The 23,651-nt window shown below is 38.0% G+C and overlaps 1 long non-coding RNA gene across 1 annotated transcript in view; it reads left to right on the top strand.

The window, feature by feature from the left end:
* LOC103009408 (uncharacterized) overlaps window positions 1-23,651 on the top strand; it is a 96,440-nt gene that overhangs the window by 58,298 nt on the left and 14,491 nt on the right. The window contains exons 4-5 of the long non-coding RNA XR_450555.3: window positions 702-801; window positions 2,255-2,330. This is a non-coding gene — a long non-coding RNA (uncharacterized LOC103009408). The remainder of the gene's footprint in view (window positions 1-701; window positions 802-2,254; window positions 2,331-23,651) is intronic.

Here is a 23,651-nt window from a genome sequence, read left to right as displayed (position 1 = left end):
CAGTATGTAACCCATCCAAGTCATGTTAACCTATGCTAACTCCTTCCGCTTGCTTCTCTCTCTGTTGATTCAATAAACCATGTAATCTGAGAATCTTAAAAAAACATAAAAAATAAAAAACTGTTTCAAAATAAACTGTGTCATTTCTCCCTCTGCTTCCAAAAGGGAAAGGAGAAAACAGTAGTGGCCTCATTCAGAAGAATGAATCTTATCCTCCATAATGATGGAGGACACAGAGGGGACAATTTGCTTTGAAATCACTGTTTTAGAGTGTGGATTTTTATGATTATTTATGTTTGGTGATGCAAACAGATCAGGATACAATTGCCATTGGAAAGATAGTTTGTTATATTCACAGATCCCAAGAGACGGGGGTATTGACCTGAAGCAAATAGACTGCCAGGTATTTCTCCAGAAAAAAATGGGTTTATTTGGGATCAGCAGAGAATTGCAATTCAGGGTCTGAAACTATGGCAAGCCATGTGCAAGTCCCCGCACAGCAAAGAATGGAGAATTCTTTATAGGGAGGAAAAGGAAGTTTGGAGGACTCTAGTAAACAAAGATGGCTTTTCAATGGCTGAGTCCTTGCCAGGAGAGAAGAGGAGTCTTTGCTCTCGTTGGGCTCTGCTATCTCTGCACGGCATGAGAGCTCCGTCTTCTGGTCTCCCAACTCTACTTAATTGAGTTTTCTGTCTGTTAAGTTTTCACAGGGGCGTGGCACGCCATGGAGGTCAGGGTGCCGGGCACTTGAGGAAACGCCAGGCTTAGTCAGGAGGCAGAGGAAGTGAGCGGAAAATGTGGGTAAGAGCCTTTATTGTGGTTTTTGTGGGAAGGAATGGGCAAGACAGGGTAATCAAGTGTAGCATTGGCTAATTTGAATAATTTCATTGGGTTTGGGGGCATAGAGGTGTCCCTAGTTGTCTGGTACCTGGCCCCAGAGTCAATAGGGAAAGGGGATAGTGGTCTGAAGTATAAGAGGTAGACAGGCACTGGACTGATTGGTTTGCATCTGGAGGGCACACTTGCAGGCATGTCCTTTACTATCTCCAGGCATAGCTAGTCCTGGGAGGGGCAGCCTCTCCAGAGTCAGCAAGGCCCCAAGATGACAAAGCATCAAAAATACAGAATAAAGAGACATGATGAATACAATCACCCACGGATCCCGCTGGTCTTTATTTTCCCGAAGTCACTTCTGAGCCTAGAGCTTGCTCTGTCTACACCATCCTGGGTAGAGCTTAGGATCTGCTCCTGTTTCTTCTTCTTTTGATTAAAGTTTCTTCAAACTGGACCTCTCTCCTGTGATATTGAGGAGTGGGACCCAATTTACCATTTCTTGCATCCCACTCCTTCCTCTAAGTGGGTAAACAGACAGATTTTCTGAAACATGTTGTTTCTTTCTGATTAGTGGGAAGAGAAGGAAACAAAATAATAAATAAGGGCAAATTACAAGTTCACCAGAAACCTTAAAAACATTTTTCTAATCACTATTGCTGGACTTCAGTGGGTTAAGACTAGAAATAGACTTGACCTTTCTCAGCACCTTTTCCTGAGAAACATTTCTTAGTGTTTCTTCTATGTATCAGCCCTGTTTTATTCCTCTAACTTCCATTTTATCCCAGGGTGACTACTCCAGATTTTCTCCTCCACATTCCTGAGTTGGGTCTATTGAAGCCTCTTTAGGAAGTGAGATAAAGAGAAACTGTCACTATTGGGGGATACAGTGACCTTCCTAAACAACTCACAGATATGTATTTGTAGTCCAGAATTATCAGTAAATCCATCTTCCACCTCAATATCTTACATGCTATAGGAAAATTCTTAGGACTCAGGAACCCATGCCTTGTCTTTCGACGTAGATGAATCTGACTTATTTCCAAATCAGGGAAACTCTCTGTGAACCATTTCTGGCAAGAGCTCTGCCTCCACTGAAAGCTTCAAAAGGACCAACAGAGCTCCTGGAATGATTCCATGAGCTGTAGGTAGGGGTTGGAGATGCCCCTGAGGGCAATGCGAGACCATGTCCCCCCTGGTGGAGAAGCAGAAAAGCATTCTTGGGGCTGTGAACACACGTATTAGAGTTTGGGGGTGTTTCTGGGATGTAATGGAAGTTAACCAGCTGTTTGATGGGTTGGGAGTTCTAAGCCTTGAGGAATGGTCAAAAGGACATTGTCTGAGAGCCTAAGTTCAAGAAGCCATTAATTAAGCAGACCTTAATTAAATATCTCCTATTCATCTTTATATCCCCCGTATTCAGATGATGGCTGATGCATCCTGACATGGTTGAATTAACATGCACAGGAATCCCAGAGGAGAGTGCTGAGCAAGCTGAGGTAATTCAAAAACGTTCCATCTGACTCCTAGCCGGGTTCCTCTTTATATATCTTGCTTGTGACTTTTTCTGGCTGTACCTATGTGATGCTCCAAAATCTTAGTGACATGACAAAAACAGAAGGGTCATGATTAGGGATCTGTGACTGAAGTTAGGTATTGAATGACCTGAAAAAATGATTTGACAGAATATTTCTCTTGAAGAGGGCAAGGCCATTGCTAGGGACAGGACTGCAGTCCCCACAGAATACCTTTTTCTGAAGTTTTCTTGACTGGACATTTCAAAATATACCACTTGCATAATTAACAGATGCCCAAGAATCAATACAGGAGTCATCAGGTTGTTGACTATTTCAGGCAAACCATCATTCTCCTGTGTTAGAAAGGCATGCATATTTTTCCATTCCACTGTGTCATTTGCTATGTAGATGTTTGCAAAGGGAGGAGTGAGAGTGCTGTGAAAGTGCTGGGATGGAGTTTAGAGACAACTAACATAGAACAATAATAACCCTTCAAGCCTCAGCTCAAACCCTATAGTCTCTAGGAAACCTTTTATTTCTTTAATTCTTAGAACACTGTGAAAAGTGCTGGGATGTGAAAGTGCTGGGATGGAGTTTAGAAACAACTAATATAGAACAATAATAACGCTTCAAGCCTCAGCTCAAACCCTCTAGTTTCTAGGAAACCTTTTATTTCTTTAATTCTTAGAACACTCTCTATGCTCTGAAATACAAGAGAATATGTTCTACTTGTAAAACCTTGTTCATCTCTTAATTATTTATTTGGGTCCATGACAGAGTTCTGTTCTGTTTGGCACAAGGCTCTCTTCCCCTCCGACCGCAAACACGTGAAGGATCCCGCCACCACAAAACATACAGGTGCACTGCTATCATCTGCATTCCTTCCCCGCGCTCAACACACACGTCTCACATTCCTTACACAGCTCTCTGAATTGTAGGCAGTCACCTAGTGGAGAAGCCAATGCTGATTGATTGCTAGGGTTGCCTAGAGTTTCTGTGAAACATGCAATTTTACTGCCACATTTTGTGGCAAAATTAATCATCAGCTAACTTGAATGTTCATTTTTTTTTTTTTATAAACAACATTGAGTAGTCATATCCTACAGGGTCCTGCTGCAATCAACTCTATCTCATTCTTATTCTGTATTTTCTTGGAGAAAAAGAAAAGAAAAAATTGTGCTGTCTTTACGTAGAAATAGCTTCTTTTAAGATTATATCATCAAGTAGGCCTTGGTTTTTATTTTTAAGGTTAAAACTCAAATTGCTAACACTAATTGGGGCAAGACAGAAATAATCCCCTCACTTTTACTGAAGAATGAAAAAACTTAAAACACAGCAATCTATTCAAGTCTACAAGACTGTAAGTTTCAGAGGCAGCAAGGTAACTCCATGTACAAAGCAAAAACCAAGGTGGGATTCCACAGTAAGGTGACCTGAGGCAGTCAGGGGCCAACATGTGTGAGCATGTATGTAGGAGAGCGAGAGTGGAGTCAGTGTGTGTGTGTGTGTTTGTGTGTGTGTGTGTGTTGGGGGAAGCAGAGGCTAAGTAAGAGAATAACCTACTGGTTAGGCGTATGGACTCTGGAACCAACCTGACAGGGTTTAAATAGCAGTTTGGTCATTTACTGTGTGACTTGGGGCTAAGCAAAGACAAAATGGCAACTGCCTCCTAAGGCCGGTTTAGGATTAAATGAGTTAGTATCTGGAAAGCACTTAGAACAGTGCCTGGCAAATGGCAAGCACTCAATAAATGTTAGTCACTGTCACAAGTACACACATCAGAGGAATACTGTGCATTGAACTCAAATTTCATCTTTTTCAAAGGTAAAAGCTGATATTCACCTGCAGTTTGGAGTGTGAATGATAAAGAATGAAGAAACTGATATTAAAACTAAGCATTACTAAAATGAGAGTTTCTCTAAACTATTGGAAAGGGCTGGCAGTGGACGGTCAGGTTTTTCAGATGGGCTAGGCAAATTGCTCAGCTTCACCCACACCTCCACCTATTTGAGTTTGCACATCACTAGATGGCAGTGTAAAATGCCCAATAATCTCTAAATAAATTAATTCCATCAGGCATCCAAATACTTCACACAGAAAAAATATTCAAAGAATCACATGAAAAATGCTTAAAACCTTTTTATCATTAATGTCTCTGATTAATGATAAATCCATTTAGAGAGGAAGAAGTATTGCCTATTTAAAGGCAAAGTATATTTACAAATTTAAAATATATATATCTACATATATATGCACATTAGAAATGGTAAATGTGTTTACAAAAAATGATTTTCATTTAGTTTTTAAATTCAGTCTATGGTTTACTATATTTAGACAATAAAATTCTATCAGTGTTATACATGACTTATGAATTCAAAAATAACTTTTTAGTAGCAGCCTTTGAAATGTGTGAGTGGGGCAATGCTGATGAATGGACCCTATGAGAATGCTAAGGACAAGCCTCACACTCTTTTCATAAGGAATATCGCAAATGAATCATATAAAGTAGGCTCGCAAACATAACTATCCAGGAGGAGGAGGAATAAAGGCTTACTCCCAACAATGTACAGTATTAAAATAGAAATAGAAAACATTCAGACTTGGGAGAGCATATACTTTGTAATCAAATTCATATTGATAAAATATTGAGGAAAAATGACTTCTGAGGTTTTACTAAGATATTTCCACACTCAAATATAGCCATATCACTAGGGTAATTTTGCATCACATGCTCAGCTGTAGGGTTCCAGACTTAGATGGAAATGATCGTTTCTATAATGATAAACTTCCTTTGGGAGTGTGGATCTATTTTGCTTGCTGATGGTCAGCTCTCCTGTCACTTTACCCTAAACTGGACGATATGGTTAGAGCAGGAGCTGTAAACTATTATTGCCTGTCTCCACCACCACCAGATAACGTTTATAACAGGAGAACCCAACATCATGTCAGATGACATGGCATGCATTCTTCAGCCTTTAATTACCAAAGTGAAACAAGAGTAGAGAAAAGGATTGCCTCCATGGGTTTTAGAATTACTTTCTTCTCTGAGTTTCTAGGTGCCGATGGGAAAAAATAGAGCTGTGAAATTATAACCGATCATTACAATTAGTCTTTTATCTGATGGATCTGCCAGCACTGTTTTTCTCCTTTTGTTCTCATGGCAACTGGAAAAGGGTCTATAGTAGAATGTCCTTCTTTTGGGATTTGTCTGATGTTTTCTCTTAATTAGGCTGGGTCATTGGTTTGAGGAGGAAAACCACAAAAATAAACTGTCTTAACCATTATATCATATCAGATGCACAAACTACCAACATAATTTATCATTGTTGATGTTGACCTTGATTACCCGGCTGAGGTTATGTTTGTCAGATTTCTCCACTATAAAGTTACTCTTTTCCCCCTCTTTTCTGTATGGTAATTTTTGGAAGGAAGTCACCATGTGTAACCTGTACTTAAAATGTGGGGAGTTGGGACTTCCCAGGTGGTTAAGAATCCGCCTTCCAATGTAGGGGGTGTGGGTTCAATCCCTGGTCAGGGAACTAAGATCCCACATGCCATGGGGCAACTAAGCCTGCGTGCTGTAACTGCTGAGTCCATGCACTCTAGAGCCCGCATGCCACAACTAGAGAGAAGCCCGCGTGCCACAACGAAAGATCCTGCATGCTGCAGCAAAGATCCCAAGTGCCACAGCTAATATCTGACACAGCCAAATAAATAAATATATATATTTTTAGAAAGGTGGGGAGTTATGCTCTACCTCCTTGAGGGTAGACTAGCTATATAAATTAGTTGGGACTCTTCTTCCTCATTTATTATTAATTAATTAACTTATTCATTCATTCATTCATTCATTCAACCAATAAATCATTCATGTACATCACCATGGATACTTATTTTATACTTTGGGTTATAATCCAGTATTCATTTATTTTGTAGCCCAAACTGTTCCAGCTTTGGTCATTTGGGGGTTCTTTCAGTTGGCTGCCCATGACCCCTCAAAAAGTCAGAGTCATCAAAAACCAGGAAAGTCTGAGAAACTATCACCCCCAAGAGAAACCTAAGGAGACATGACTAAATATAACGTGGTATCTTGGATGGAATCTTGGACCAGAAAAAGAGACATTTAGGTACCCTAACTAAGGGAAAAAAAAACTAAAGAAATCTGGATAAAGTGTAGACTTTAGTTAATAATAATGAATCAGTAATGTTTCATTAATTGTGATAAATGTACCATACTAATGTAAGATATTAATAATAGGAGAATAGATGGTGCTGGGAAAACTGGGTAGCCACATGCAAAAGAATGAAAGTATACCCCATACACAAAAATTAACTCAAAATGGATTAAAGATTTGAACATAAGATGTGAGGCCATAAAAATCCTAGAAGAAAATATAGGGGGTAAGCTCCTTGACACTGGTCTTGGCAATGATATTTTGGATCTGACCCCAAAAAACAAAGGCAACAAAAGGAACAATAAGCAAGTGGGACTAAATCAAACAAGAAACAATCAATAAAATAAAATGGCAACCCATGAAATGGGAGAAAATATTTGCAAAGCATGTATTTGATAAGGCATTAATGTCAAAAATGTACGAGGAACTCATACAACTCAATTGCAAAAAACCCCAAATAACCCACTCAAAAAATGGGCACAGGACTTGAGTAGACATTTTTTTCCAAAGAAGACCTACTAATGGCCAACACATATATGAAAAGGTGCTCAACATCACTAATCATCAAGGAAATGCTAACCAAAACCACAAGGAGATATCACCTCATACCTCTTAGAAGTCTGTTATCAAAAATACGAGAGATAACAAATACAGGCAAGGATGTAGAGAAAAGGGAACCCTTGTACCCTGTTGGTAGGAATGTAAGCTGGTACAGCTACTATGGAAAACAGTATGGAGGTTCCTCAAGAACTAAAAATAGAACTACCATATGATCCAGCAATCCCACTTCTGGGTATATATCCAAAAGAAACAAAATCACTATCTTGAAGAGATATCTGTACTCCCACATTCACTACATTATTCACAATAGCTAAAGTAGGGAAACAACCTAATTGTTCATCACTTGATGGATGGATAAAGAAAATGTATTAAATATATTCAGTGAAATGTTATTCAGCCTTTAAAAAGAAGGAAATCCTGTCATTTGTGACAAGAATGAAACTGGAGGGCAATATGCTAGACAGAGAAATAAGCCAGACAGAGAAAAACAAATACTACATGGTATCACTTATATGGAATCTAAAACAAGCAAACAAAAAACCCCATCAGACTCAGAAACAGAGAGTAGAATGATGGTTGCCAGGTACTGCAGGGTGGGGAAAATAGGGAAACGTTAGTATAAGGGTACAAACTTTCACCTATAAGATGAATAAGGTCTGAAGATCTAATGTATAACATGGTGACTACAGTTAATAATACCATATTGTATCATTAAAATTTGCTAAAATTATTGTCACAAAAAGTAATAATATCTGAGGTGATGGATGTGTTAATTAACTTCATTTGGGAATTCTTTTACAATTTATATAAAATTATGACATTTACACTGTAAATATATTACAATTTTATTTGTCAATTATACCACATTATAGCAAGGAAGGAAGGAAGGAAGGGAAAAATAACTTATCCCAAAAGGGCCTGACCTAATCAGGTGAGCCTTTGAAAGGAACTGAGCTGTTCATGAAGAAAGATTCAAAGCATGAGAGAAATTCTGCTGTCCTTTGAAGTAAGTTGCTATGATGTAAGAGGGCCAATGAAGGGTGCCAGGCAGTAAGAACCGGAGAGCAGTGTTCAGGAACTGAAGTGATTAGGGTTATGATTTGCCATGCCTCCTGTATCATATATCTAGGTTCCATATATGCTTGAGTCTGTCTCTGGGCTCTTAATTTTGTTCAATTGCTCTATTTCCTTCTCCTTGCACAAATACCACACTTTCTAAATTGTTATAGATTTAAAGCAAGTCTCTGTATCTGTTAGGACAAGTCTATTATTCTTGAATTTTTGCTCTTTTACATGGATTTTAGAATTTGTGTAAACAAATTCGCTTTCCACAGTAACTGAGTTTTAGGGAAATTATGTTGGCTATACTGCTGAAAATTTTCACCATAGCCATTCTTTTCAATACTTGTAATAAGTGCTTTGTTTTGAAATAATGAAAATCTTACCAGTTTTGTACAATACATAATACGTCCCTGCATATGTATCAAGTGCAAAAGCAGCTCATTGATTTTTCTACGGATTGCAGATCAGGGTGGCAGACGCACCAAAAACAGACAAAACCCTTTTTGTCAAGGGTGAGAAAAAATGTAAAATTTTATTTCAAGCGCACCTCCAAAAGGTATGCTTTAGAAACTGTCAGAGATGAAATGAAATGATTTTGCTGATTTTGTCCTTTACCTATGAAAAGTTTTTCCAGTTTTGTAATCTTTGGCCCCTGAGACTCATGACTCTTCCAAATTTTATGGAAATCACTCATACAAAGGCGATATCAGATCTGACTCCACACCATTTATTCTTGTCTCACAAGATAACTGCCAAGGGGATCAGGAGGGTGAGAAAAGATGATAATCTGTGTCCGGAAAACCGCCAAGGGAAGCAGCTCTGAAAACCCATGACCTTGTTTCTTCATCAACTGTTCACTCCCAAAGGGATTTAAATATTTCTGGCTCTGAAAATACCACAGTACAAATGTGCACTCTCTTCCCCTCAATGAGGAAATGCTGAGAGACATAATCAGAGTCCTTACAACTAATTTAAAAATTGCCATATCTAAGTAAGTTTTTCAACAAACATGTAGCTTTTACAGACTTGTTTTATAAGGCAGAAAAGAAAAAACACATTCCACTCTAGTGCACAGGAAGCTTTGACTGTATACTTGCAAGACTTGATGGGAATGTTGGGATATTCTAATTCCAAGGTCAGATGTGCTCTGACAGTGCCCTAGGAAAGCTTGCTGATGCCACACAAGGTAGGTTAGAGTGGAGGAAAAGCTTTGGAGTCTTCTGCAGTAATTCCCCCTGTATATAGTGTCACTACCTGAGCTAACTTGTAGCTCATAAACATATATGTAAACACACACACACACACACACACACACACACACGCTGTGTATGTCTGTATTACAAATCAGAAAATAATGCAAGCTGAGATACTGAGCCAGAGTTTACTGGGTAACATTCATCTGACAAGCCCAGGGCTAATCTAAAACCCGAAAACCAACTTGTTCAATTGGTTATTCATAATTATGCTCTTAATTTGAATTTTGAAAAAATATAATTGGCACCTAGGAAGCACTTTCACAGATAACACCCCTAGAATGTTAAGACTTTTTTTTTTTATAACTATATTTTTTCTTCCCTCTCTTTGTTTTGCCAAGTGCTATTTAAATTTATTTATTTATTTTTATTTATGGCTGTGTTGGGTCTTCGTTTCTGTGCGACGGCTTTCTCTAGTTGCAGCGAGCGGGGGCCACTCTTCATCGCGGTGCGTGGACCTCTCACTATCACGGCCTCTCTTGTTGCAGAGCACAGGCTCCAGACGCGCAGGCTCAGTAGTTGTGGCTCACGGGCCTAGTTGCTCCGTGGCATGTGGGATCTTCCCAGATCAGGGCTCGAACCTGTGTCCCCTGCATTGGCAGGCAGATTCTCAACCACTGCGCCACCAGGGAAGCCCCTAGAATGTTAAGACTTTTAAGTAACTATTTCAGATCTCAAATTTTATACTTGGAGAGAAGATATCCCCCAGCCTCCTAGTCCGGCAAACAATGCATAGCTCTAATTCATCAACTAATGCTCATCTCTCCACTTTCTTGGGCCTAATCAGATACAGTGCTATGTGTCTATGGGCTAGTACTGTTTTTCAAATTATTTTTGTAACTTTGGTGTCAGAACTTATGGGCTATACAGGTGCTTTTCAACAAGGCTCTTTCCCAGGTCTGGTTGTTTACAGTATCTGACTCTAGTTGATGCAGCAAACATTCCACCTGTCTGTGTTATTTGAGAAAGGGGATCAGATCTTATTCATCTTTGAATGTTCCACAATAGTAGATCAGTTCTTTGCAGATAATAGGTTATTTAGTGACTGTTTATTAAACTGAATTAAATAAAATTGAATAGATCATTTTTAAAAAGCATGGAAACATTGCTTTTTGTGCAGTTCTATCTGTTGCCTTAAGCTCCAAATGAGCATAGGATGCAACAATTCTGGTCTCTGCCAACATAAGAGAGACCAAAATATTCAACCGAATTAGGATTTTTTTAAAGACTCTTTAACTATTAGCCATTCCTTACACCTTGCTTCCTACCTTCTTCGGATCACTGGTTCTCAAAATTGGTTGAATATTAGAATTATTTGGGGGAACTTTGAGAGGTTTTAATGCCCAGGTCACACCCAGATTAATTAAATAAGAATTTGGAGGATGGTACTCAATCATCAGTAATTTTTAAAACTCTTTAAGTGATTCTGATTTTCAGTCGATGTTAAGATCACTGCTTTAGATGAAGATGAATAGTAACTTGACAGTCATTCTTCCCCCATTTTTCTTCCTTACATCTTGAAGCAAGCATCAACCCTCCCATAACCTGAGAGGGTTAGAATAGTATTTGTTTTAAAGTGACACTGAACATAAACCGCTAAGCTTCCTAAAATTAAAATGTGGTCCAGGCCACTGGTGGCAGTTTTCCAAATACAGAGAACACTTAGTACTATAACTTTAAACAAAAACTTTAAAATTTTTTCAGCAGATTGTGTTTCAAATTAATTAAACCTTTGTCAGCATATGGAAGTTACAAGTTACAGATTCCTTTTCCTTCCGACTCCTTTTCTTATTCATTCTGTTCACACATATTCTTGATGTGAGAGGTGTTAATTTACAATGGTCTTCATAAATTATCTTTCAGTTATCATTATTTTGGGCCTTGATTACATCATTTAAATGTTTATTTGATTTTAACAATGTAATACAAAATAGTTCTTTCAAACAGGTTAAAGGGAGTTGCTAGAAATGAGAACTGGTATCTCCTCTAGGTCAAATGAATTCCCTTGCTGCTGATACATGTTTAAAACAATAAATCAGTATGCATCAGAGATACAAATTATTCATCCTGTGGTTCTTCTTATTCTGTTTTCATCTTTCATCTAAACCAGCACATTTATGAGATTCTTCTTCACTGGAAATCTCGACATTAGTCAAAATGTTTCAAATAATTTTTAAATAAATAAATAAATTTATTTATTTATTTATTTATTTATTTATTTATTTATGGCTACATTGGGTCTTCGTTGCTGCGCGCGGACTTTCTCTAGTTGCGGCGAGCGGGGGATACTCTTCGTTGCAGTGCACGGGCTACTCTTTTTTGTAGTGTGAGGGTTTCTCATTGCGGTGGCTTCCCTTGTTGCGGAGCACGGGCTCTAGGTGTATGAGCTTCAGTAGTTGTGGCTCACGGGCTCTAGAGCGCAGGCTCAGTAGTTGTGACACATGGGCTTAGTTGCTCCACAGCATGTGCGATCTTCCAGGACCAGGGCTCAAACCCTTGTCCCCTGCATTGGCAGGCGGATTCTTAACCATTGCGCCACCAGGGAAGTCCCTCAAATCATTTTTTTTTAAAAGAAGCTAAAATGCTTCTGACTCGTGACAAAGCAATTTTTTTAAAAAATTGGAAGCTAACTTGTAGTACATTTTTTTTTTTTTTAGACAGTGAAATAGAGAGAAAGTCTTTTTTATTTATTTATTTATTTATTTTTGGCTGTGTTGGGTCTTCGTTTCTGTGCGAGGGCTTTCTCTAGTTGTGGCAAGTGGGGGCCACTCTTCATTGCGGTGCGCGGGCCTCTCACCATCACGGCCTCTCTTGTTGTGGAGCACAGGCTCCAGACGCGCAGGCTCAGTAATTGTGGCTCACGGGCCTAGTTGCTCCGCGGCATGTGGGATCTTCCCAGACCAGGGCTCGAACTCGTGTCCCCTGCATTGGCAGGCAGATTCTCAACCACTGCGCCACCAGGGAAGCCCTTGTAGTACATTTTAATGCTACCCCTCTCCCCTCAACTTATCTTGGGCATTATTTTTGTATCTCTTCAAAATAAGAACTGATTATAGACTTAAGAAAGAATGATTTTGCTTTGCTGTGATCTGGTTAAGGAAGTAAGTTTGGTGTAACCTAGTATAGTATTACCTGAAAATACAACTAAGAAGAATAGTTGTTCTTAATTTCAGGAGAAAGACCCTTAGAGACATTCCTCTAATAGAGGTATTGCTTATAATTTGGAATAGGTCATTAGTTTTTAGAGCAATTGTGCTAAATACAGCCAAATAGTATACCTAGATATGTATTCACTTATTTATTTCATAAGTATTTGCTGACTATCTACAATATTCCAGGCACTTCTTCCTGAAGTTACAAGTTTGAATATTATAGAGTCTCTGCCCTAAATTTATGAAACAGTACAGGATACTGTGTCCTGGTGAGAGCTCACCAAACTGATATGGGGGAAAGTGTTCTTTTGTAAAATTATCTGTATATCATCATTTTTGTTACTTTGTTTTTATGCATACAAAAATGATTGAAAACAGAGTGCAAGTTCCATATATCATTGTGTTTTACATGTATAGGGAAATGTTATCAGGTTGTTTTGAATATGGTAAAGATATTGCCTTTTTTTTTTTAACCACAAAAACTCTAAGCTTTTTGCATGGTTCTGGATGATAAAGTCTTCATATAATCCCTTTCTGGAATTTCATCAATGTCAACAACATTGTTCTAATACAAGACAAGTTTGGGGTTTTTCTGTGCAGCACATCAGTGGGTATAGGATAAAAAATAGAATATTACTCTCTAAAGTGGTCTGGGAATATAAATGTTTTAAAGCAATGATTCAGAAGAAACTTTAAAGCAGTTAATGTAGACACACTTCATGGGAGTAACAAAGACTCTTAACACTGATGTAGATGCTTTATAGAGAAAGTTATGCTTGTTATCATAGAGAAGAAATGAAGGTCTGGAGGGGATTGGGGCAGAGTCAATAAACATTTACTGATAATACAGTTTTTACTTGATTCTCTGTAGCTCAGGGAAGCTCATCTTCCAAAGCAGAAGCCAAATTAGGATGTTACTCACTTGAAAGAGTTAAGTCATTTGGTCTCTGTGTCCGCTCCCCTGCAGGAACAATGAGACCTGTCATTTTCCTATGATCAAAGGAGCCCCTGCAGGCTTTAGTGACACCTTGTACATCATAAAATGTTGGCCCACTATGTCCAGATGCAAAATCAACAAGGGGTCTTCAGATGAGCCAAGACCATGTACATGCCATTGGTCGCCAAAGAATCCATGTGTCAAGGTGTCAAACTTTTCTGGGTTAGAATCTGGTAGGGCATCATTCTGTGAATGATTTGAAGATGCAAGATGACCATAAGCAGCTTTGAACTTCTGATCCACTCCTAACAATTTAGCGAGGTGATGGACTAGGGGAACAAAAACAACCATAACTAACACAATGAAAACATATGCCAGGCACTGCTCTAAGAGCTTTCTATATCTTAACTGATTTAATCTTTAACACAATCCTGTGAGGTTGGTACTATTATTATATCCATTTTTTAAAATTTATTTATTTTTTTATTCTTGGCTGTGTTGGGTCTTCGTTTCTGTGCAAGGGCCTTCTCCAGTTGCGGCAAGCGGGGGCCACTCTTCATCGCGGTACGCGGGCCTCTCACTATCACAGCCTCTCTTGTTGCGGAGCACAGGCTCCAGACATGCAGGCTCAGTAATTGTGGCTCACGGGCCCAGCTGCTCCGCGGCATGTGGGATCTTCCCAGACCAGGGCTCGAACCCATGTCCCCTGCATTAGCAGGCAGAATCTCAACCACTGCGCCACCAGGGAAGCCCTATTATATCCATTTTATAGATGAGGACACTGAGGCAAAGAAAGGCCTAACTTATGCAAGACTTGCCTATGTTACCCAGCTAATAAGTGGGGAAACAGGGAAGCAAACTTAGACAGCCTGCCTCCAGAGTGTGTGTGGTTAACCACTATACAATGCTGCCTGTCACACAAAATACCGCTAACATCAATCTGCTTCAAATCTAAAAGTAAACTGTTTACAATTATGGTTTCAGGGAGTAAGGAACAAAAATAGCGGTTGAACAAAAGTATTAGGAAGAGGTAAGGAAGAGAGAGAAAAAGACAGAGAATGAATGAACAAATATATTCTAAAGCCAGTATGGGGGGGGGGAGGATACTTTAAACTGTAGAATAATTTTGTTTAATCCTAGAATCCTAGCAAAAAGATGACACATAATGTTTTAAAAAAGGTCATTGAGGCAGGACTTTGAGAAGATACAGTGTCACAAAAATCAGTGATATGGCATTATAGCTCCAAAAGTTCAGGAATTATTTATGTTTGGAAACTATATATTTATCTTCTCAATATTTCTTTAAAAGTTAGTACATCTTAAAGTGGATGAGGAAACAAGTTTGCGGCAGAGAGCTTGACTCTAGTGGAGCTTCACTCAGGATTTGTCTTCCCAGTATGCTTGTGAAATTTCCTGCTCTCTTTACTACTGTGTGAACTTTATAATCCAGAGGAAGAAATCAGACCCTCAAATTGTCTTTCTTCATTTGGTGACCTTTTGCTGTGGCCAAATAAAAGCATTTGACTTCTTTGTGATTCCGATTCTCCCTATGTTAAAATGAGGTCAAAGGATCATTTTGTACTTTCTTACCAAAACAACAACAACAACAACAAAAAACACCTGGTGCTTTGAAACATATATTTTGAGACTTTTAAAAGAAAGAGGATAAGAAACCCATGAAAATAATATGATTACTGAGAGATCTTAGAATGATTTAGAGTTGGGGAATTATTTAAATAATTTTAAGCTTTGAGTTTTATTTGATTATGCTATATTTTGACACTATTCAACGTATGACATAACAGAAACTGACATTACAAAATATGATGTTTTCCAACCCTTCTGCATGAATTAACTTTTGGGGACTGTTTTCACTCTTGGTGAGCTCTCTGGGATCTTCCTCTGCTTCTTCAGGGCATTTATACCCTATTAATGCAGTCAAGCCTTTCAAGAGAAACACAAGTCATTTCCTTCAAAGTGGACATATTTCAAATCCCTTGCTTATTCCAGATGTGCTACTGAGGACTTTTCAGAAAGCCATAATGTGACTTCCCATCCATCCTCCTATTCTCAAGAGTAAAACTCCTGACAAAACCCCTGCTATATATTGTACGTCAGGCTTGAGTGAAAGAAAAAGACCTACACACAACTCGCACACTTTCAGGTGATAAATGGAAGTGAAATGCATTGCTAGTGAGGAAGACAACCTTTCTCCCTAGATGAGGACCACAGTCCTGCAAGTCCTGTCTGTGAAATCAGGAGTCGTCTCCTTGAGTAAAGGGGCAGGGGACTGAGATCAGATTATTCTAGGATGGAAACTATTGACTTATGGGATGTTGAGAGGTATGGGGAGAATGGATTTATTCAGAACATTCAGGCTTTATCAAAGTCAGCAAGCAAAAGGCGAGTCTTCTAGGTAATTCCCTTGCGGTCCAGTGGTTAGGACTCTGCACTTTCACTGGAGGGGGCACGGGTTCGATATCTGGTCGGGGAACTAAGATCCTGCATGCTGCGGGGCGTGGCCAAAAAAAAAAAAAAAAGCAAAGAAAAAAAAACCCAGCGAGTCTTCTAGTGATTTTATTTATTCTGTACTCTTCTTCCTAAATCTTTCTGTTTAACCCCCTGCCCTGCCCAGTATATTTTCACTGAACCCACCCACCCCCAAATGCATCAGATACTACAAAGTCCCATGCAGGTTTGTTTTTTAATCTGCTATGATTCTGAGTTTATTTGTTTTTCCTGGAGCTTTCTGTTAACATTTATCTTCATCCTATACTATTTTGCTATTTATATGCAGTCATTTAACCAACTCATGAAGTTTATTCTTTTTCAGTAGATCTCTTCCTCTCCCTCCTTCCCTCCTTCCCTTCCCCTTTTCTCCTTCCTTCCTCCCTTTTCTTCCTTCCTTCCCCCTTTCTTTTCTTCCTTCCTTCCTCTCTCCCTTCCTCCTCCCTCTCCTCCTTTTCTTCCTCCTGTTCCTCCTTCCTTTTCTGTACCAAATGCCCTTTTGAACAAGTGAATTAAACTAAATATCCTTATCTGTCTGAATGCTTTTCTGAAGCTATTGTATCATATACATCACACAAGTTATAGCATTTTTTGGAATGTAAAAAACAGAGTGTTTCTAAGAGGTTAAGACTCAATACTTTTTTGTGGAATGAATAAACCGTGGAAACCACTATAATTTCATAGCCGTATCTAAATAACATTCTTTTTTTAATATATTTTTTATTTTTATCTCGTAAGCTTTCATTTGCATTTTTTAAATTAAATTAAATTTAATTAATTTATTTTTATGGCTGCATCAGGTCTTAGTTGCAGCACGCAGGATCGTCGTTGCGGCACACGGGATCTTTTGTTGCGGCGCGCAGGCTTCTCTCTAGTTGTGCTGCGCAGGCTCCAGAGCGTGTGGGCTCTGTAGTTTGTGGCATGCGGGCTCTCTAGTTGAGGCGCATGAGCTCAGTAGATGTGGTGCGCGGGCTTAGTTGCCCTGCAGCATGTGGGATCTTAGTTCCCTGATCAGGGATCAAACCTTCATCCTCTGCATTGGAAGGTGGATTCTTTACCACTGGACCACCAGGGAAATCCCCTAAATACCATTCTTGAAAAGGACATCTTTAATTATTTTTAACTTTGTGTATTCTTTAAAAACACTACCTGATTGGAGTTTGAGCAGACATGATCAGGGCTGAGATAGTGTAGTCTAGGGATTGAAAGCAGGGATTTTCAAGTCAGAAGCCCAAAGTGTGGATCCCTGCTTCTTCATGGATAGCTTGTGTGATCTTTGGTGGATTATTTAATTTATCTAATCCCCTGGTTCCTCATCTGTAAATTGAGGATAATAATTCCTGCTTGATAAGATTATTACGCTGGTTAAATAATGTGGGTAAATTTTTTTGCAGAGTGTCCAGCATGTTACTGTTTATTGTTATATTCTCTTTGTTTTTCTCTTTTTTAGTTACCGACAACAACAAAAAATTAAGCTAGTTCTTGTGTTCTCATATACTGGAATGGAGATGGTAGGAATAAATAAACTACAAAACCTATTGAAAGATTTAAAACTTGATGGTTTTCATGATGGTATTTAAACACTACAGATGAAGATAGAAGAGAGACGTTAAAGACACAAACCCTACAGGAGTTCAGAAATCATTAAATACTGTAAGATTAGGTCCATAAAGAAAAAGACCTGGGAGTAAAATCCACAATGGTTTTATAAGAAATATTATAAGCAAGGCAAATTAAAAACATAAAAGATTGAAAAAATATGACCTTGTAAGAGTGCGTACGCATGCATAAATGTAGGGAACAGAGGAAATGATATAAGTAGAGAGGGAGACGATTAAGGAAATGAAGCAATGGCTATTTAACAATGCTGTAGGAACTATTTGTTTTTCATTTATATGTACAGCCCAGGTAACCTTATACACTGAAAAAAAAGGGAAATTTTTTCATGTGATTCCCCTTTTTAAAAGTTTATCCCGTGCTACTTCCATTATAACTCTATATATGACAGTGTATCTCTTGGGAATTGTTTGAATTCTCATATCAATTTTTAGGAACATTGCTGTAACTCTGACAACAGAAATAAGGAAAGTTATACGTCAAAAAAAAAAAAAGTTTATCCCACCTTCATATCATCTGTTAGTTTATTTCTAAATGGTCTTGGTGTTGCAGGCTTCTCCCTGATATTCTCATCACTACAACTGACTAACTAGCCCTGCCACATGCCCTCTCTTTCGCTCTTCTGGCATCCTAGCCATTCTGTGAATCTATCATACTTGACAGAACATGTATTCCTTTGCTAAAGGTACTTTCACATAGAATTCCTTCCTTCCACCTAATATTCATATCTTAGTCAACTATGTCTTCTCTGGGATATCCTTTTTTAAAAACGTGTAATTGTACATTTCACTTGTTAGAATCTGTTGTGTATTTATGATTTCTACTTTTATGCTTATCAAATTCCTTTAATTGAATTTTAGGCTTTTTAAGGTAAAGAATCTTATCTGCTGCTTCATTTGTATCTTCTACAGTAAATAGAAGAGAAGTGGCTCAATAAATTGTTGATTGACCAGCATTTCCCAGTTGCTAATGTCTCCAATTTAGCACTAGTTTTTTAATGATTTACACATAATTATTTGTATTCATACAGCAATTTACCAACACAAAAATATAACCAATACTACTCATATGTACCATATTTTTATTTGCATTAAAAAATCTTTCTTCTAGAGAGCTTTTTTTTTTTTTTTTCAATTTTGGCATTCTTACTCATAGGTCTTCCATTAATGCAAAAGATAATATTTCCTTTTCAACCACAAAGACATCCTTTTGCTCATCTAATTAGGTCCTCTTGATTATCCTTTGAGACCTATCATCCATGTCAGGAGTTAAAGAATATTTTGTTCTCATTTATTCTACCAGGATCTCCTTCATTAGTTTAATTTTGGATGTATTCTTGCAGTGAAGCTCTTTGATCTTTGGTCATGATTCATTAAATAGCTCTTCTGAAATGCATCCCTCTTCATCTTATAAGATGAGGGCCATTCCAAATCTTACTTATTTTGCAAGATCCATTTCAAATGCTCCTTACTTCATGATACAATTCACAATTCGTTTCTCTCTCTCTTGAATTCTTCATCACTCTGATTTCACCTGTACCATTGGACATCACATTTTGCTTTTTATTCATTCAAATTCATTGAGCACCTTTCATTTCTTGGGCACTATATCCTGTCACAAAGACACAAAAATGAATAAGATAGGGTCTCTGGCCTCCAGGAGGTTGCAAACGAGTGGGGGAGATAAAAAATTTTATGGAAAGTTTGGTAATGGTACTACACACAAAATAGTAAAGGAAGTCAGCAGAGGGAAACTTTTTCAGTACTTGGGCCCCAGAAAAGTCTACCCAAGAAGCTGATGTCTAAGCCAAGTCTTTAAAGATGATTGTGGAGTTGGAGAAGGTGAGCAGAAGTATTTTGGATAGTGGGGAATGCTGAGTTGTAACGGGATGGAGCATATAGTGAAGATAATTACATACACTTTGAAGGGTTATTTTTTGTTTTCGTTTTTGTTATTTTGGGTTTTTTTTTTTTCCAATTATAGAGTGTGTGCTGAGAGTGGAAAGAAAAAGACTGAAATATACAGGACCAATTTTAGAGGGTTTTGTGTGCCAGCAAAGGGGTTGGGTACTATCTGTGGGTAGTGAGGGTTATTGAGTTGTTTTTTCAGCAGAGAAATGATATGGTTGGAATTGAATTATGAATCAATTATTATTGAAATTTTGCAAAGAGTGGTATGAGGACACAGTACTGTAGACAGAAAGACTGATTAGGAGGCAGTTGCAGGAGCCCTGTGATGGAGGAGTATTGCCCAGATTATGGTACTGGTAGCTGTAAGGGAGGGAATGAATTGAGAGAGATGGAGGATTTAGAATCTGAAGGACTTGTTGATTTATTGTACTGGAGGGTGAAAGTTAGGAGGAAATCAAGGATGACTCCCAGGTTTTGAGATTTATAGTAGGTCTTCAATTTGCTAGACCAACATAGAGGATGGTGGAGGGGGGCAAATGGAGGGAAAGAGAGAGAGACAAAGGATGAAATAGAGACTGTTAACCACAGAATGGTCAGGAGAGTGGATGACAGAAATGCAAAAGAAATAATGAAGAGGCCAGTTCACCAATGAGAGACTTTCTGTTCCCAGGCCTTGGAGAAGGGCCCTTTTGATGTGATATGGTCATATGTTCAGTATAATTTGCAAAGGTGAGATATTCTAACTGTAATGGATTTAAACTGTTGCTACTTTCAACTCTCACTTCCCTTTCATCGCGTGTCTCCTTTTGTTGAGTGGTGTTGGAGTAGTAGGCACAGAAATGTGAAGTTCATTTAGGAAAACATTTCATGTGAGTTTACTGGGATATATTTATATAGCTTACAGTTATTTCCATGTATAACTGAGTTATAGGCTCCCTGGTGCAGGGACGGGTTCCAGGAATACTCCCATCACACACAGTGGACCCATGTATCTTCCTGGCATGGTGACATTGACAGCAAATTACCTTGCTAAGTGTCTTCAGTTCAAAATATATTTCAGATGAGTCATTGTGCAAGAAGACTAACAGCCCATGCACAAAAGAAAATTGATAAAAGTTTTCCCAAAATGGAAAACAATCCTGCATTATGCATATGATATTAACAAAATGAATTATGAAGCTGAAAGGAACTCTCCTATGTTATCAGTATTAAAAAATATACAAACTCCCACCAAATTTGTCCGAGGAAAAACGAAATTATTCTATTTACAGAAAATGTTACAAAGTCACTGAGTTAGGAACAGGTAATCGGAATATGCAACTGTAAATGTAGAAAAAATAATTATAAAAAGTTTATTAAGCATTTAGTTAATAAAAATATAAACTTTATTTTATGATATAGTTTTAGATAGCTTTTTAAAATTGGTAATTTGTTGTGATTTCTCATCTAAAGAATACTAAATCTGGATCTGCTTTTAAGGTTATTGAAACCAGTCAAGGGACTCTGAAATGAAGGTGAGAGACTAGTCTCAACAGGAAACTGAAGAAACCCAAATGTTTGGTTAGACTTACGGTGAAGACGAAGTCTGAGATCCAAACTCCCAAATCTTAAATGGACATTGGCCATGAACAAGAGGTACTTTATAGAGATTCTGAGGAGACAGATTGGAGTTGCTGAAGGCCTGCGCCACAAAGAATTACACATCCTGTTTGCTTGTGTACGTTCTCATTGCTGGTCTGTGTATTTCCTAGCAAAGGGTATTACTCTTTTTTGTCTATTCACTGTGTTGTACCCAACACAGTGCATTACACATAGTAATACATGTTTTTGGCTTGACTTCAAAGACATTTTATTTTGTAGTTAGAACTTCATTGCCTCTAAGTAAACATTTCATTGTGCCATTTCTCTTTTATATCATTTAACAACTGAAGCATTTTCCTTTTGAGCACAGAATTCATTTTTGATCTTTCTTTTCTCCTTTTTTTACAGCTTTTAATTGCTATTTTACTATTTTATTTTTCATATTTGAATAGTTACTTTGTTTTCTAGAATTTGACCTCATACATATAACATGGCCTCACTATACACATGGAGTTTCTTATTTTAATTTTAATATTTTTGAGCCACAGCTGAGAACTTGGCACAGAATAAAATAGAGAGAAAGGTCTAGTTCCTGCCCTTGGGGCTTTGAACTTCATTACACTGTGTTCACTGCACTGAAGTGTAGTCTGGGCCTCCTGCCAGGGATGGTCACCTCTGCTGCTTAATACCAGGCCAGGGACGGCTTCTTTCTTCCCCAAGAGCGGATGGAGCTCTGTCTATCTTGCAACATCACTGCAAATAACACTGCCCTCTTTCTTTGTTTTTTTTTTCTCACTAACCCTTCTTTTTGGGGGTACATCTAGTTAAATAGGTAAAGGTCAGAAAAAAAATCATACTAAAGGAGATTAGAGAGAAACAGTTCTGAGTGATGACAGGCCTGAGATGTTGTCTGGAGTAAGTAGCTAATGTACAGAAACGGTGTGTTTGTATTTTGGTCTAAGAATGGTGAAGTTTGCTTACTCAGAATGGTAGCAAGGCTTAAGGTAGAAAAGGAGCCCACTATGGTGTAAAATTAGCTTGAAATTTAATTTTTTTTTAATGAAAAGCCCCTAAAATTGGGGGTAGGACTTGCATTCATTTTATAGTATAACATAATATGCTTAGAATCAGTGTATGGAATGAAGCTTAGGGAGCATTTAGTAATAATTTAGTAATAAATAGATTTCTGTTATTATGCTGTGTTTGCACATATTGTTTAATCGAATTGACTAATCAATATATTGGGATGGAGCCAATAAAAGGTTAAATTGCCCATTTCCCTCATTTTTTTAAACTGTTGGTAAGTATTTAATTGCATTAGATTCTTTGAAATAGTAAAATTTTGAGAAACACTCTCAGATACCCTGCTGTTTGTCTTATTGGTAGTTGTGTGCTTTCATAAATTGAGAGGAATAATTTCTTCCTCTTATTGCACTTGTCCGACTGTGAGGAACATATATCATCAAGTTTCTAATGAAAATAATTTATCTAAGGAAGCATAAATACTAAATTCTAAAAAGTAGAAAAGCATCAAACTGTATTTGAAAGCCCAAGTTCACTGCAAATAGCCATTGCTGGTTGCTTAATAAACTGCATTGTCTTCTTTGTATAAAAAATTCCGCCTCGGGCTTCCCTGGTGGCGCAGTGGTTGAGAATCTGCCTGCCAATGCAGGGGACACGGGTTCGAGCCCTGGTCTGGGAGGATCCCACATGCCGCGGAGCAACTGGGCCCGTGAGCCACAACTACTGAGCCTGAGCGTCTGGAGCCTGTGCTCCGCAACAAGAGAGGCCGCGATAGTGAGAGGCCCGCGCACCGCGATGAAGAGTGGCCCCCACTCGCCGCAACTGGAGAAAGCCCTCACACAGAAACGAAGACCCAACACAGCCAAAAAAATAAAATAAATAAATAAATAAATAATAAATTAAAAAAAAAATTCCGCCTCAAAAAACAAAAATTTTATAGTGACAAAAACTGTGTGAAATTTATATGATGTCAATTAAGTTCATGGGCTGAAATTTTAGTAGGATTATAAGATTTTATAAACTGCAATAAGTAAAACCTTAAAATAAAAATAGTCATTATTATCTGACTTATGTACCCAAATTTTGTAAATGACACTATTGCCTAACTAAACCTATGAGTCTAACCCATGGATCCATTCACCTATTTTAATTTGAACCATCAATGAACAAGTATACATTTTAAAATTCATTATTCTATGTGTCCTACTGAATCTTTTATAATCAAGTAAACTATGTATAAGAAAATTAACAAATATACCTCAATATAGGAATATTTTATGTTCTCTCTTCAGATTTCTACCTAGAGAAATATCAAAAAACTCTTAAATTCAAACCCGTTATATAGCTCAGTGGTTATGAGATCAACTTCCCTATTTTGTTTAATATATTGTGAATTGTTTGATAATATAACGAGTATCACACCTATGTCTGAATAAGTTTAAAAGGAATAAATATTATATTAGATGAAAACAAATCAAGGAGATGATATGTAAGATAACTATGGAGGCCTGTAGTCAGGGTTAA

Source organism: Balaenoptera acutorostrata, chromosome 7 (assembly GCF_949987535.1).
Source record: "Balaenoptera acutorostrata chromosome 7, mBalAcu1.1, whole genome shotgun sequence".
NCBI lineage: Eukaryota > Metazoa > Chordata > Mammalia > Artiodactyla > Balaenopteridae > Balaenoptera > Balaenoptera acutorostrata.
Note: the sequence above shows the minus strand (reverse complement) of the source record. Positions and strands in the feature narration are given on the sequence as shown.